At 35.6% G+C, this 15231-nt stretch overlaps 1 protein-coding gene across 1 annotated transcript in view; it reads right to left on the bottom strand.

Moving 5' to 3' along the window:
* Window positions 1-15231, bottom strand: part of cac (calcium voltage-gated channel subunit cacophony) — a 534146-nt gene that overhangs the window by 212536 nt on the left and 306379 nt on the right. The gene's annotated exons all lie outside the window — the stretch shown is intronic.

Below are 15231 nucleotides of genomic sequence, written 5' to 3'. Positions count from 1 at the left end.
CAGGGATGTGTCTTATTTTTTTATTCTTGGTTCCTTTCTTTAGTTGCTACTAGTTTTTTCCACATAGGGAGCAGGGATGTGTCTTATTTTTTTATTTTTGGTTCCTTTCTTTAGTTGCTACTAGTGTTTTCCACATAGGGAGCAGGGATATGTCTTATTTTTTTATTTTTGGTTCCTTTCTTTAGTTGCTACTAGTGTTTTCCACATAGGGAGCAGGGATGTGTCTTATTTTTTTATTCTTGGTTCCTTTCTTTAGTTGCTAATAGTGTTTTCCACATAGGGAGCAGGGATGTGTCTTATTTTTTTTTTCTTGGTTCCTTTCTTTAGTTGCTTCTAGTGTTTTCCACATAGGGAGCAGGGATATGTCTTTTTTTTTTATTCTTGGTTCTTGTCTGTAGTTGCTTTTAGGGTTTTACACATAGGGAGCAGGGAGGTGTCTTATTTTTTTATTCTTGGTTCGTATCTTTAGTTGCTACTAGGGTTTTCCACATAGGGAGCAGGGATGTGTCTTAGTTTTTTATTCTTGGTTCCTTTCTTTAGTTGCTACTAGTGTTTTCCACATAGGGAGCAGGGATGTGTCTTATTTTTTTATTCTTGGTTCCTTTCTTTAGTTTCTACTAGTGTTTTCCACATAGGGAGCAGGGATGTGTCTTATTTTTTTTTTATTGGTTCCTTTCTTTAGTTGCTAGTAGTGTTTTCCACATAGGGAGCAGTGATGTGTCTTATTTTTTTATTCTTGGTTCCTTTCTTTAGTTGCTACTAGTGTTTTCCACATAGGGAGCAGGGATGTGTCTTTTTTTTTTATTATTGGTTCCTTTCTTTAGTTTCTACTAGTGTTTTCCACATAGGGAGCAGGGATGTGTCTTATTTTTTTATTGTTGGTTCCTTTCTTTAGTTGCTACTAGTTTTTTCCACATAGGGAGCAGGGATGTGTCTTATTTTTTTTATTCTTGGTTCCTTTCTGTAGTGACTACTAGTGTTTCTCACATGGGAAGCAGTGATGTGTCTTATTTTTTTATTCTTGGTTCCTTTCTTTAGTTGCTACTAGGGTTTTCCACATAGGGAGCAGGGATGTGTCTTTTTTTTTATTCTTGGTTCCTTTCTTTAGTTGCTACTAGTGTTTTCCACATAGGGAGCAGGGATGTGTCTTATTTTTTTATTCTTGGTTCTTTTCTTTAGTTGCTACTAGTGTTTTCCACATAGGGAGCAGGGATGAGTCTTATTTTTTTATTCTTGGTTCCTTTCTTTAGTTGCTTCTAGTGTTTTCCACATAGGGAGCAGGGATGTGTCTTATTTTTTTATTCTTGGTTCCTTTCTTTAGTTGCTACTAGTGTTTTCCACATAGGGAGCAGGGATGTGTCTTATTTTTTTATTCTTGGTTCCTTTCTTTAGTTGCTACTAGTGTTTTCCACATAGGGAGCAGGGATGTGTCTTATTTTTTTTTCTTGGTTCCTTTCTTTAGTTGCTACTAGTGTTTTCCACATAGGGAGCAGGGATGTGTCTTATTTTTTTTTTCTTGGTTCCTTTCTTTAGTTACTACTAGTGTTTCTCACATGAGAAGCAGTGAAGTGTCTTCTTTTTTTATTCTTGGTTCCTTTCTTTAGTGACTACTAGTGTTTATGACATGAGAATCATTGATGTTTCTTAATTTTTTATTCTTGGTTACTTTCTTTAGTATCTACTAGTGTTTTCCACTTAGGGAGCAGTGATGTGTCTTATTTTTTTATTCTTAGTTCCTTTCTTTAGTTACTACTAGTGTTTCTCACATGAGAAGCAGTAATGCGTCTTATTTTTTTATTCTTGGTTCCTTTCTTTAGTTGCTACTAGTGTTTTCCACATAGGGAGCAGGGATGTGTCTTATTTTTTTATTCTTGGTTCCTTTCTTTAGTTGCTACTAGTGTTTTCCACATAGGGAGCAGGGATGTGTCTTTTTTTTTTCTTGGTTCCTGTCTTTAGTGACTACTACTGTTTCTCACATGAGAAGCAGTGATGTGTCTTCTTTTTTTATTCTTGGTTCCTTTCTTTAGTGACTACTAGTGTTTATGACATGAGAAGCATTGATGTGTCTTCATTTTTTATTATTGGTTCCTTTCTTTAGTCGCTACTAGTGTTTTCCACTTATGGAGCAGTGATGTGTCTTCTTTTTTTATTCTTGGTTCCTTTCTTTAGTTACTACTAGTGTTTATCACATGAGAAGCAGTGATGTGTCTTATATTTTTATTCTTGGTTCCTTTCTTTAGTTGCTACTAGTGTTTTTCACATCGGGAGCAGGGATATGTCTTATTTTTTTATTCTTGGTTCCTTTCTTTAGTTGCTACTAGTGTTTTCCACATAGGGAGCAGGGATGTGTCTTATTTTTTTTTTCTTGGTTCCTTTCTTTAGTGACTACTACTGTTTCTCACATGAGAAGCAGAGAGGTGTCTTCTTTTTTTATTTGTGGTTTCTTTCTTTAGTGTCTATTAGTGTTTCTGACATGAGTAGCATTGACATGTCTTCTTTTTTTATTCTTGGTTCCTTTCTTTAGTAGCTTCTAGTGTTTTCCAATTAGGGAGCAGTGATGTGTCTTCTTTTTTTATTCTTGGTTCCTTTCCTTAGTGACTACTAGTGTTTTTCACATGAGAAGCAGTGATGTGTCTTCATTTTTTATTCTTGGTTCCTTTCTTTAGTCGCTTCTAGTGTTTTCCACATAGGGAGCAGTGATGTGTATTCTTTTTTTATTCTTGGTTCCTTTCTTTAGTGACTAATAGTGTTTCTCACATGAGAAGCAGTAATGTGTCTTATTTTTTTATTCTTGGTTCCTTTCTTTAGTTGCTACTAGTGTTTTTCACATAGGGAGCAGGGATTTGTCTTATTTTTTTATTCTTGGTTCCTTTCTTTAGTTGCTACTAGGGTTTTCCACATAGGGAGCAGGGATATGTCTTATTTTTTTTTTCTTGGTTCCTTTCTTTAGTAACTACTACTGTTTCTCATATGAGAAGCAGTGATGTGTCTTCTTTTTTTTATTCTTGGTTCCTTTCTTTAGTGACTAATAGTGTTTCTGACATGAGAAGCATTGATGTGTCTTCATTTTTTATTCTTGGTTCCTTTCTTTAGTCGCTACTAGTGTTTTCCACTTAGGGAGCAGTGATGTGTCTTCTTTTTTATTCTTGGTTCTTTTCTTTAGTGACTAATACTGTTTGTCACATGTGAAGCAGTGATGTGTCTTCTTTTTTTATTCTTGGTTCCTTTCTTTAGTCGACTTCTAGTGTTTTCTCAAATAGGAAGCAGTGATGTGTCTTCTTTTTTATTCTTGGTTCCTTTCTTTAGTGACTACTAGTGTTTCTCACATGGGAAGCAGCGATGTGTCTTATCTTTTTATTCTTGGTTCCTTTCTTTAGTGACTAATAGAAGTTTCTCACATGGGAAGCAGTGATGTGTCTTACTTTTTTATTCTTTGTTTCTTTATCTAGTGACTACCAGTGTTTCTCACTTGGGAAGCAGCGAAGTGTCTTATCCTTTTCTTCTTTGTTCCTTTCTTTTGTGACTGCTAGAAGATCTCACATGAGAAGCTGTGATGTGTCTTATTTTTTAATTTCGGTTCCTTTCTTTAGTGACTACTAGTGTTTCTCACATGAGAAGCAGTGATGTGTCTTCATTTTTTATTCTTGGTTCCTTTCTTTAGTAGCTACTAGTGTTTTCCACATCGGGAGCAGTGATGTGTCTTCTTTTTTTATTCTTGGTTCCTTTCTTTAGTCGCTACTAGTGTTTTCCACATAGGGAGCAGTGATGTGTCTTCTTTTTTTATTCTTGGGTCCTTTCTTTAGTGACTAATAGTGTTTCTCACATGGGAAGCAGTTATGTGTCTTATGTTTTTTCTTAGTTCCTTTCTTTAGTGACTACTAGTGTTTCTCACATGAAAAGCAGTGATGTGTCTTAATTTTTTATTCTTGGTTCGTTTCTTTAGTGACTACCAGTGTTTCTCACATGGGAAGCAGCGATGTGTCTTATCTTTTTCTTCTTCGTTCCTTTGTTTTGTGACTACTAGAAGTTCTCACATGAGAAGCAGTGATGTGTCTTATTTTTTTAATCTTGGTTCCTTTTTTTAGTGACTGCTAGTGTTTCTCACATGAGAAGCAGTGATGTGTCTTAATTTTTTATTCTTGGGTCCTTTCTTTAGTCGCTTCTAGTGTTTTCCAAATTGGGAGCAGTGATGTGTCTTCTTTTTTTATTTTTGGTTCATTTCTTTAGTCGCTAATAGTGTTTTACACATAGGGAGCAGTGATGTGTCTTCTTTTTTTATTCTTGGTTCCTTTCTTTAGTTGCTACTAGTGTTTTCCACATAGGGAGCAGGGATGTGTCTTTTTTTTTTATTGGTTCCTTTCTTTAGTGACTACTACTGTTTCTCACATGAGAAGCAGTGAGGTGTCTTCTTTTTTTATTCTTGGTTTCTGTCCTTAGTGACTATTACTGTTTATCAAATGAAAAGCATTGACGTGTCTTATTTTTTTTTTATTGGTTACTGTCTTTAGTATCTACTAGTGTTTTACACTTAGGGAGCAGTGATGTGTCTTATTTTTTTATTCTTGGTTCCTTTCTTTAGTGACTACTACTGTTTCTCACATGAGAAGCAGTAATGCGTCTTATTTTTTTATTCTTGGTTCCTTTCTTTAGTAGCTACTAGTGTTTTCCACATAGGGAGCAGGGATGTGTCTTATTTTTTTATTCTTGGTTCCTTTCTTTAGTTGCTACTAGTGTTTTCCACATAGGGAGCAGGGATGTGTCTTTTTTTTTTCTTGGTTACTTTCTTTAGTGACTACTAATTTTTATCATATGAGAAGCAGTGATGTGTGTTCTTTTTTTATTCTTGGTTCCTTTCTTTAGTGACTACTAGTGTTTCTCACATGAGAAGCAGTGATGTGTCTTCATTTTTTATTCTTGGTTCCTTTCTTTAGTCGCTACTAGTGTTTTCCACATAGGGAGCAGTGATGTGTCTTCTTTTTTTATTCTTGGTTCCTTTCTTTAGTGACTAATAGTGTTTCTCACATGGGAAGCAGGTATGTGTCTTATGTTTTTTCTTAGTTCCTTTCTTTAGTGACTACTAGTGTTTCTCACATGAGAAGCAGTGATGTGTCTTATTTTTTTATTCTTGGTTCCTTTCTTTAGTGACTACTAGTGTTTCTCACATGAGAAGCGGTGATGTGTCTTATTTTTTTATTCTTGGTTAGTTTCTCTAGTGACTACTAGTGTTTTTAGCACATGAGAAGCAGTGATGTGTCTTCATTTTTTATTCTTGGTTCCTTTCTTTAGTCGCTACTAGTGTTTTCCACATAGGGAGCAGTGATGTGTCTTCTTTTTTTATTCTTGGTTCCTTTCTTTAGTGACTACTAGTGTTTCTCACATGGGAAGCAGCGATGTGTCTTATCTTTTTCTTCTTGGTTCCTTTCTTTTGTGACTACTAGTGTTTCTCACATGAGAAGCAGTAATGTGTCTTATTTTTTTATTCTTGGTTCCTTTCTTTAGTTGCTACTAGTGTTTTTCACATTGGGAGCAGGGATTTGTCTTATGTTTTTATTCTTGGTTCCTTTCTTTAGTTTCTACTAGTGTTTTACACATTGGTAGCAGTGATATGTCTTATTTTTTGTTTATTGGTTCCTATCTTTATTAACTAATACTGGTTCTCATATGAGAAGCAGTGATGTGTCTTCTTTTTTTTATTCTTGGTTTATTTCTTTAGTGACTATTAGTGTTTATAACAAGAGAAGCAGTGATGTGTCTTATTTTTTTATTCTTGGTTCCTTTCTTTAGTCGCTTCTAGTGTTTTCCACATAGGAAGCAGCGATGTGTCTTATCTTTTTCTTCTTGGTTCCTTTCTTTTGTGACTACTAGAAGTTCTCACATGAGAAGCAGTGATGTGTCTTATTTTATTATTCTTGGTTTCTTTCTTTAGTGACTACTAGTGTTTCTCACATAGGAAGCAGCGATGTGTCTTATCTTTTTCTTCTTGGTTCCTTTCTTTTGTTACTACTAGTGTTTCTCACATGAGAAGCAGTTATGTGTCTTATTTTTTTATTCTTGGTTCCTTTCTTTAGTTGCTACTAGTGTTTTTCACATAGGGAGCAGGGATGTGTCTTATTTTTTTATTCTTGGTTCCTTTCTTTAGTTGCTACTAGGGTTTTCCACATAGGGAGCAGGGATGTGTCTTATTTTTTTTTTCTTGGTTCCTATCTTTAGTAACTACTACTGGTTCTCATATGAGAAGCAGTGATGTGTCTTCTTTTTTTATTCTTGGTTCCTTTCTTTAGTGACTATTAGTGTTTCTCACATGAGAAGCAGTGATGTGTCTTCATTTTTTATTCTTGGTTCCTTTCTTTAGTCGCTACTAGTGTTTTCCACATAGGGAGCAGTGATGTGTCTTCTTTTTTTATTCTTGGTTCCTTTCTTTAGTGACTACTACTGTTTGTCACATGAGAAGCAGTGATGTGTCTTCTTTTTTTATTCTTGGTTCCTTTCTTTAGTCGCTTCTAGTGTTTTCCAAATAGGGAGCAGTGATGTGTCTTCTTTTTTTATTCTTGGTTCCTTTCTTTAGTGACTACTAGTGTTTCTCACATCGGAAGCAGCGATGTGTCTTATCTTTTTCTTCTTGGTTCCTTTCTTTTGTGACTACTAGAAGTTCTCACATGAAAAGCAGTGATGTGTCGTATTTTTTTATTCTTGGTTCCTTTCTTTAGTGACTACCAGTGTTTCTCACATGGGAAGCAGTGATGTGTCTTCTTTTTCTATTCTTGGTTCCTTTCTTTAGTGACTACTAATGTTTCTCACATGAGAAGCAGTGATGTCTCTTCTTTTTATATTCTTGGTTCCTTTCTTTAGTGACTAATAGAGTTTCTCACATGGAAAGCAGTGATGTGTCTTATTTTTCTATTCTTGGTTCCTTTCTTTAGTGACTACTGGTGTTTCTCACATGGGAAGCAGTGACGTGTCTTCGTTTTATTCTTGATTCCTTTCTTTAGTGACTACTGATGTTTCTCACATGGGAAGCAGTGATGTGTCTTATTTTTTTATTCTTGGTTCCTTTATTTAGTGACTACTAGTGTTTCTCACATGGGAAGCAGCGATGTTTCTTATCTTTTTCTTCTTCGTTCCTTTGTTTTGTGACTACTAGAAGTTCTCACATGAGAAGCAGTGATGTGTCTTATTTTTTTATTCTTGGTTTCTTTCTTTAGTGACTACTAGTGTTTCTCACATGGGAAGCAGCGATGTGTCTTATCTTTTTCTTCTTGGTTCCTTTCTTTTGTGACTAATAGTGTTTCTCACATGGGAAGCAGGTATGTGTCTTATGTTTTTTCTTAGTTCCTTTCTTTAGTGACTACTAGTGTTTCTCACATGAGAAGCAGAGATGTGTCTTTTAATTTTTTATTCTTGGTTACTATCTTTAGTGACTACTAGTGTTTATCACATGAGAAGCGGTGATGTGTCTTATCTTTTTATTCTTGGTTCCGTTGTTTTGTGACTACTAGAAGTTCTCACATGAGAAGCAGTGATGTGTCTTACTTTTTTATTCTTGGTTCCTTTCTTTAGTGACTACTAGTGTTTCTCACTTGGGAAGCAGCGAAGTGTCTTATCCTTTTCTTCTTGGTTCCTTTCTTTTGTGACTACTAGAAGTTCTCACATGAGAAGCAGTGATGTGTCTTATTTTTTTATTCTTGGTTTCTTTCTTTAGTGACTACTAGTGTTTCTCACATGGGAAGCAGCGATGTGTCTTATCTTTTTCTTCTTGGTTCCTTTCTTTAGTTACTACTAGTGTTTCTCACATGAGAAGCAGTAATGTGTCTTATTTTTTTATTCTTGGTTCCTTTCTTTAGTCGCTACTAGTGTTTTTCACATAGGGAGAAGGGATATGTCTTATGTTTTTATTATTGGTTCATTTCTTTAGTTGCTACTAGTGTTTTCCACATAGGGAGCAGGGATGTGTCTTATTTTTTTTTCTTGGTTCCTTTCTTTAGTAACTAATACTGTTTCTCATATGAGGAGCAGTGATGTGTCTTCTTTTTTTATTCTTGGTTCCTTTCTTTAGTGACTACTAGTGTTTTTCACATGAGAAGCAGTGATGTGTCTTCTTTTTTTATTCTTGGTTCCTTTCTTTAGTCGCTTCTAGTGTTTTCCAAATAGGGAGCAGTGATGTGTCTTCTTTTTTTATTCTTGGTTCCTTTCTTTAGTGACTACTAGTGTTTCTCACATCGGAAGCAGCGATGTGTCTTATCTTTTTCTTCTTGGTTCCTTTCTTTTGTGACTACTAGAAGTTCTCACATGAAAAGCAGTGATGTGTCGTATTTTTTTATTCTTGGTTCCTTTCTTTAGTGACTACCAGTGTTTCTCACATGGGAAGCAGCGAAGTGTCTTCTTTTTATATTCTTGGTTCCTTTCTTTAGTGACTACTAATGTTTCTCACATGAGAAGCAGCGATGTTTCTTCTTTTTCTATTCTTGGTTCCTTTCTTTAGTGACTACTAGAGTTTCTCACATGGAAAGCAGTGATGTGTCTTATTTTTCTATTCTTGGTTCCTTTCTTTAGTGACTACTGGTGTTTCTCACATGGGAAGCAGTGACGTGTCTTCGTTTTTTATTCTTGATTCCTTTATTTAGTGACTACTGATGTTTATCACATGGGAAGCAGTGATGTGTCTTTTTTTATTCTTGGTTCCTTTCTTTAGTGACTACTAGTGTTTCCCACATTGGAAGCAGCGATGTGTCTTATCTTTTTATTCTTGGTTCCTTTCTTTTGTGACTACTAGAAGTTCTCACATGAGAAGCAGTGATGTGTCTTATTTTTTTATTCTTGGTTCCTTTATTGAGTGACTACTAGTGTTTCTCACATGGGAAGCAGCGATGTGTCTTATCCTTTTCTTCTTGGTTCCTTTCTTTTGTGACTGCTAGAAGTTCTCACATGAGAAGCTGTGATGTGTCTTATTTTTTTAATTTCGGTTTCTTTTTTTAGTGACTGCTAGTGGTTCTCACATGAGAAGCAGTGATGTGTCTTAATTTTTTATTCTTGGTTACTTTCTTTAGTCACTACTAGTGTTTTCAACATAGGGAGCAGTGATGTGTCTTCTTTTTTTATTCTTGGTTCCTTTCTTTAGTCGCTACTAGTGTTTTCCACATAGGGAGCAGTGATGTGTCTTCTTTTTTTATTCTTGGTTCCTTTCTTTAGTCGCTACTAGTGTTTTCCACATAGGGAGCAGTGATGTGTCTCCTTTTTTTATTCTTGGTTCCTTTCTTTAGTGACTAATAGTGTATTCTTGGTTCCTTTCTTTAGTGACTAATAGTGTTTCTCACATGAAAAGCAGTGATGTGTCTTTTAATTTTTTATTCTTGGTTCCTTTCTTTAGTGACTACTAGTGTTTCTCACATCGGAAGCAGCGATGTGTCTTATCTTTTTATTCTTGGTTCCTTTCTTTAGTGACTACTAGAAGTTCTCACATGAGAAGCAGTGATGTGTCTTATTTTTTTATTCTTGGTTCCTTTCTTTAGTGACTACTAGTGTTTCTCACATGGGAAGCAGCGATGTGTCTTATCTTTTTCTTCTTGGTTCCTTTCTTTTGTGACTACTAGAAGTTCTCACATGAGAAGCAGTGATGTGTCTTCTTTTTTTATTCTTGGTTCCTTTATTTAGTGACTACCAGTGTTTCTCACATGGGAAGCAGCGATGTTTCTTATCTTTTTCTTCTTCGTTCCTTTCTTTTGTGACTGCTAGAAGTTCTCACATGAGAAGCTGTGATGTGTCTTATTTTATTATTCTTGGTTCCTTTCTTTAGTGACTGCTACTGTTTCTCACATGAGAAGCAGTGATGTCTCTTTTTTTTTATTCTTGGTTCCTTTCTTTAGTGACTACTAGAGTTTCTCACTTGGGAAGCAGTGATGTGTCTTATTTTTCTATTCTTGGTTCCTTGCTTTAGTGACTACTAGTGTTTCTCACATTGGAAGCAGCGATGTGTCTTATCTTTTTCTTCTTGGTTCCTTTCTTTTGTGACTACTAGAAGTTCTCACATGAGAAGCAGTGATGTGTCTTATTTTTTTATTCTTGGTTCCTTTCTTTAGTGACTACTAGTGTTTCTCATATGGGAAGCAGCGATGTGTCTTCTTTTTCTATTCTTGGTTCCTTTCTTTAGTGACTACTACTGTTTCTCATATGACAAGCAGTGATCTCTCCTATTCTTTTTTTATTCTTGGTTCCTTTCTTTAGTGACTACTAGACTTTCTCACATGGAAAGCAGTGATGTGTCTTATTTTTCTATTCTTGGTTCCTTTCTTTAGTGACTCCTGGTGTTTCTCACATGGGTAGCAGTGACGTGTCTTCGTTTTTTATTCTTGATTCCTGTCTTTAGTGACTACTGTTGTTTCTCACATGGAAAGCAGTGACGTGTCTTCTTTTTTATTATTGGTTCCTTTATTTAGTGACTACTAGTGTTTCTCACATTGGAAGCAGCGATGTGTCTTATCTTTTTCTTCTTGGTTCCTTTCTTTTGTGACTACTAGAAGTTCTCATATGAGAAGCAGTGATGTGTCTTTTTTTATTCTTGGTTCCTTTCTTTAGTGACTACTAGTGTTTCTCACATGGGAAGCAGCGATGTGTCTTCTTTTTCTATTCTTGGTTTCTTTCTTTAGTGACTACTTCTGTTTCTCACATGAGAAGCAGTGATGTCTCTTCTTTTTTTATTCTTGGTTCCTTTCTTTAGTGACTACTAGAGTTTCTCACATGAGAAGCAGCGATGTGTCTTATTTTTCTATTCTTGGTTCCTTTCTTTAGTGACTACTGGTGTTTCTCACATGGGAAGCAGTGACGTGTCTTCGTTTTTTATTCTTGATTCCTTTATTTAGTGACTACAGATGTTTCTCACATGGAAAGCAGTGACGTGTCTTCTTTTTTATTCTTGGTTACTTTCTTTATTTACTACTAGTATTTCCCACATTGGAAGCAGAAATGTTTCTTATATTTTTCTTCTTCGTTCATTTCTTTTGTGACTACTAGAATTTCTCACATGAGAAGCAGTGATGTGTCTTTTTTTTTATTCTTTGTTACTTTCTTTAGTGACTACTAGTGTTTCTCATATGGGAAGCAGCGATGTGTCTTATGTTTCTATTCTTGGTTCCTTTCTTTAGTGACTACTCATGTTTCTCACATGAGAAGCAGCGATGTGTCTTCTTTTTCTATTCTTGGTTCCTTTCTTTAGTGACTACTAGAGTTTCTCACATGGGAAGCAGAGATGTGTCTTATTTTTCTATTCTTGGTTCCTTTCTTTAGTGACTCCTGGTGTTTCTCACATGTGAAGCAGTGACGTGTCTTCGTTTTTTATTCTTGGTTCCTTTCTTTAGTGACTAATGGTGTTTCTCACATGGGAAGCAGTGATGTGTCTTCTTTTTTATTCTTGGTTACTTTCTTTAGTTACTACTAGTATTTCTCAAATTGGAAGCAGCGATGTGTCTTATCTTTTTCTTCTTGGTTCCTTTCTTTTGTGACTACTAGAAGTTCTCACATGTGAAGCAGTGATGTGTCTTATTTTTTTATTCTTGGTTCCTTTCTTTAGTGACTACTAGTGTTTACCACATGGGAAGCAGCGATGTGTCTTCTTTTTCTATTCTTGGTTCCTTTCTTTAGTGACTACTACTGTTTCTCACATGGGAAGCAGTGATGCGTCTTATTTTTCTATTCTTGGTTCCTTTCTTTAGTGACTACTTGTGTTTCTCACATGGAAAGCAGTGACGTGTCTTATTTTTTATTCTTGGTTCCTTTCTTTAGTGACTACCAGTATTTCTCACATGGGAAGCAGAGATGTTTCTTATCTTTTTCTTCTTCGTTCCTTTCTTTAGTGTCTACTAGATGTTCTCACATGAGAAGCAGGGATGTGTCTTATTTTATTAATCTTGGTTTCTTTCTTTAGTGACTACTTTGTGTTTCTGACATGGGAAGCAGTGATTTGTCTTCTTTTTCTATTCTTTGTTCCTTTATTCAGTGACTACTAGTGTTTCTCACATGGGAAGCAGTGATGTGCCTTCTTTTTTTATTCTTGGTTCCTTTCTTTAGTCGCTACTAGTGAATCGCATAAACATCATAGAAGCAGGTTTAAGCGCTTCTTTGTTCCTTTATTCAGTGACTACTGGTGTTTCTCACATGGGAAGCAGTGACGTGTCTTCTTTTTTATTCTTGGTTCCTTTCTTTAGTGACTACTAGTGTTTCTCACTTGGGAAGCAGCGATGTGTCTTATCTTTTTCTTCTTGGTTCCTTTCTTTTGTGACTACTAGAAGATCTCATGTGAGAAACAGTGATGTGTCTTTTTTTATTCTTGGTTCGAGTTTCTCACATGGGAAGCAGTGATGTGTCTTATTTTTCTATTCTTTGTTCCTTTCCTTAGTGACTCCTGGTGTTTCTCACATGGGAAGCAGTGACGTGTCTTCGTTTTTTATTCTTGGTTCCTTTCTTTAGTGACTACTTATGTTTCTCACATGGAAAGCAGTGACGTGTCTTCTTTTTTATTCTTGGTTCTTTTCTTTAGTGACTACTAGAGTTTCTCACATTGGAAGCAGCGATGTGTCTTATCTTTTTCTTCTTGGTTCCTTTCTTTTGTGACTACTAGAAGTTCTCACATGAGAAGCAGTGATGTGTCTTATTTTTTTATTCTTGGTTCCTTTCTTTAGTGACTACTAGTGTTTACCACATGGGAAGCAGCGATGTGTCTTCTTTTTCTATTCTTGGTTCCTTTCTTTAGTGACTACTACTGTTTCTCACATGAGAAGCAGTGATGTCTCTTCTTTTTTTATTCTTGGTTCCTTTCTTTAGTGACTACTAGAGTTTTTCACATGGGAAGCAGTGATGTGTCTTATTTTTCTATTCTTGGTTCCTTTCTTTAGTGACTACTGGTGTTTCTCACATGGGAAGCAGTGACGTGTCTTCGTTTTTTATTCTTGATTCCTTTCTTTAGTGACTACTGATGTTTCTCACATGGAAAGCAGTGACGTGTCTTCTTTTTTATTCTTGGTTCCTTTCTTTAGTGACTACTAGTGTTTCTCACATTGGAAGCAGCGATGTGTCTTATCTTTTTCTTCTTGGTTCCTTTCTTTTGTGACTACTAGAATTTCTCACATGAGAAGCATTGATGTGTCTTATTTTTTTATTCTTGGTTGCTTTCTTTAGTGACTACTAGTGTTTCTCACATGGGAAGCAGCGATGTGTCTTCTTTTTCTATTCTTGGTTCCTTTCTTTAGTGACTACTAGTCTTTCTCACATGGGAAGCAGTGATGTGTCTTATTTTTCTATTCTTGGTTCCTTTCTTTAGTGACTAATAGTGTTTCTCACTTGGGAAGCAGTGACGTGTCTTATTTTTTATTATTGTTTCCTTTCTTTAGTGACTTCTAGTGTTTCTCACATTGGAAGCAGCGATGTGTCTTATCTTTTTCTTCTTGGTTCCTTTCTTTTGTGACTACTAGAAGTTCTCACATGAGAAGCAGGGATGTGTCTTATTTTTTTATTCTTGGTTCCTTTCTTTAGTGACTACTTTGTGTTTCTGACATGGGAAGCAGTGATTTGTCTTCTTTTTCTATTCTTTGTTCCTTTATTCAGTGACTACTAGTGTTTCTCACATGGGAAGCAGTGATGTGCCTTCTTTTTTTATTCTTGGTTCCTTTCTTTAGTCGCTACTAGTGAATCGCATAAACATCATAGAAGCAGGTTTAAGCGCTTATTTACAAAGAAATTGCAGTAAAGAGTTCCATTCCTGATATTTACACAGTTCATGGTGGTTGACCATTGAGTTACATAATCATAAAAAGTACTTTTGCCTTTTTGAACTCTTCTCGTATAGATGAGCATTTATTTTTGAAATTCATAGAGTAGTGATTTGTTCTAGAGATTGTCTGGCAGAGGGAAAGATCTGACAGTTCAAAAAATCTGTCGTTTGCATTGATAATGTGAAAACCAAGTGAATAAAGGGCCCTAAAAATTGTGGTTTCTAGTGAAATCATCCGTCAGAAAATCAGATTGTCAGGTTCAGGTTGCAACTCAGTTTGAGTTTCCCACTATCTGTAATAAAAAACTAGACTTTCTGCAACTAAACTACTTAATTTCCCATAAATATAATCAGTAAAATTGACTAATTTCCTCAATCATTGCATCTTTTCCAGGGATAAAAGACACGAATTTACATCCATTGCACCAAAAAACAGCGTAAAAAAAGCGGAACAACTTTGCAATTATGAAGAAACTACGTTCAAGCCCAATTTTGTTTGCATCATTTGGTGAATTCTGTCCTTTGCCCAGATGACACTTATAACAGGAAAAACCTGCCAGGGGAAGATGAAGATCAATTTTATTTGCTATATGCTCCTCCTGATAAAGTTGATTTATTTTAGAAGAATTGTCGAATCTGAAATAGAAACCCGTTGAATTAAAGTGAACATCTATGACAGTTAGGATGAGTCTCAAGCTACTGGAGGCGAACAAATACAAGCAGAACAAACCTCTAGTATTCCTACTTCCAAACTACTGAGATGACGATAAATTTACTTGGAGAAATGTAGATTTTATTAGTACTTTTTGGAAAGATCAACTTCAAGTTGACTAAGATATGGGTGACAAAACCCAATATGTCAGGTTGTTTATTTTGTGTTTTTTATTATATTATTTTTTTTTACAAAAAAGGTTTTATCAACATTTGTGATCATTTGAATATATATACGCTTCAGAAATATGGCAAGCAGTTGGGTGTTTTTTTTCGGCTGACATTGAGCGTTTCCTGGGAGTTTTTCCGTTTATAGGAATAGTAGAAATGCCCTCTTGCCACAGCTGCTGGTCAAACAAAACTTGCTACTCTGTGATACTTATCCTATGTCACGTGCCATTTTTTGAGTGATGAAGAAGCAATTACATTTCAACGATAATATATCCAGGCGCCTCAGGGAGACTCTGGTTAAGACAAGACCCACAAAGTTTGTTCTTTGATGGGGAAGATTTTAGCCAACTTTATGAAGGGACGCCCAGAAGAACTTCAGGTCACTGATGAGCAAATAGTTCTGACGAAGCAGATAATATTACTGAAGTGGTATAATCCAAAAAATCACATAATTTGGGATACAACTTCATATTCAGAACAGGAATAAGTGGATTTTACATGAATCACAAATTGACACTGGTAGAGGATCCGTTAGTACAAATTTACGTCACTAAACCAAGCCCAGATCCTAAGGGATCAGGGCACTTAAATTG

Source organism: Artemia sp. Qi Xiang Cuo, chromosome 15, assembly GCF_049724085.1.
Source record: "Artemia sp. Qi Xiang Cuo chromosome 15, ASM4972408v1, whole genome shotgun sequence".
Taxonomy (NCBI): domain Eukaryota; kingdom Metazoa; phylum Arthropoda; class Branchiopoda; order Anostraca; family Artemiidae; genus Artemia; species Artemia sp. Qi Xiang Cuo.
Note: the sequence above shows the minus strand (reverse complement) of the source record. Positions and strands in the feature narration are given on the sequence as shown.